Below are 1838 nucleotides of genomic sequence, written 5' to 3' on the forward strand. Positions count from 1 at the left end.
AAAAAAAAAAAAAAAAAAAAAAACACTGAATCGCGAATCTGTCTTTAACTCCCTCGGCTATCTTGGGCAAAACACTTTGTATATCTGCTTAAATAATCCCAATCCCATAAAATAACAATGTGCCTGTGCTCTTTACTATAGTCCTTTCCGGCACTAACTCCACGTTATACTTCCAATATTCATATCAATCCATATCCAAGTAATCATTAGACTAGCAAGGAGGGGTTAAGGAAAGGGTAGCTTTCCAAACCGACTAAACTTGAACAAATAAGTGCTACTTCTCAGGCAAATGTGTGAAGACCAAGAAGCACTTCTGGGGGAAAAGGGGGTGCAGAGATTCTCGAGGGAAGTGTAGGCTTTCTGCTTATGTAAATTCTGTGTAAATCAACAAAAAACAGTAAAAACCAGAGGAAGAATAAGTGAAACACCTAGGGACTCTCCAAGAGGGAGGTTAACATTGATTTCCTGCTTTACCAGTCAGAAATCATCACAGTGAGCTTTAGGTGACTCAAGCCACTTAATTTGCATGAAGGACCTTGATCTTCACCTCTGGGTTTCTTTGATGGAGATAGGACAGTGAGACTGCCTCTTGCCTTTCATGATTAACCGTTCTGCTTGTACAGTGCTTTAGCAGGCATTACATAATTCAAGTCTCACATTAACCCATCTACGTCAGTGACATTTTCCCTATTTGACAAACAAGTAACAAGAAGCCATGGAAATAAATGAGTTATTATTCAAGCCCATGATGATTAAGTGTTGAATGGCAGGGCCAAGATCAAACCAATGTCCTTCCCTTCCCACTCCAGTGTTTTCTCTATTGCTTTGCCTCAGATCTGGGGTGGGTGGTGAGAAGAAGGTGAACCAGCATCCTATCTTTTTTTCCTTTTTGTTTGGTTTCCTACCTAACTTCCTTCAGCTTCCCTTCCCTCAGACTCCTGTAAAAGGGCACTAGGTTTGATGTCAGGAGACTGAAATTCTAGTTCTGATTCTGCCACAGGAGGCTGGCTAGTCTTAAGATGTGTGTCACTTATGCGCTCTTGGCCTCAGAGGCCCCATTGTTATTAATACTTCCAACTCTGTCTCAATGATAGTATGAAAAATGGAATCAGAGTGTCTATTGGTTGATTTTTACATTTATATAAAGGTTTTGGACAATAGCTGGGGCTTGAGTGAGAAAGGTCAAGCAAAAGGGGATTTGTCCCTCTGGGGATTAACCCCAGGACGACCCCACCCCCAATGCCCTCGCTACACACACACTCACCCTCCCTACCCTGAGGATACAAAAATCCGAGAATGCTCAAATGCCTTAGATAAAATGGCATAGTATTTGCATGTAACCTATGCACATCCTCCGGTAAATTTAAATCATCTTTAGATTGACTATAACACCTAATACAATGTAAATGCTGTGTAAATAGTTGTTATATGGTATTGTTTTTATTTGTATTATTTGTTATTGTTGTATTGACTTTTTTCAAATATTTTTGATCTGCGGTTGGCTGAATCCTTGGATAAGAGACCCATACGTATGGAAGGCTGACTGTAATTCTAAAAAAAAAAGACAAAGTGGACTTATAAGAATTCACAGTAGGCCGGTCGCGGTGGCTCACGCCTGTAATCCCAGCACTTTGGGAGGCGGAGGCGGGTGGATCACGAGGTCAGGAGTTCGAGACCAGCCTGCCCAGCATGGTGAAACCCCATCTCTACTAAAAATACAACAAATTAGCCGGGCATGGTGGCGCGGGCCTGTAGTCTCAGCTACTTGGGAGGCTGAGGCAGGAGAATTGCTTGAACCTGGCAGGTGGAGGTTGCAGTGAGCCAAGATTGCGCCACTG

The sequence above is a fragment of the Hylobates moloch genome, unplaced genomic scaffold (assembly GCF_009828535.3).
Source record: "Hylobates moloch isolate HMO894 unplaced genomic scaffold, HMol_V3 SCAFFOLD_7, whole genome shotgun sequence".
In the NCBI taxonomy this organism is placed as follows: domain Eukaryota; kingdom Metazoa; phylum Chordata; class Mammalia; order Primates; family Hylobatidae; genus Hylobates; species Hylobates moloch.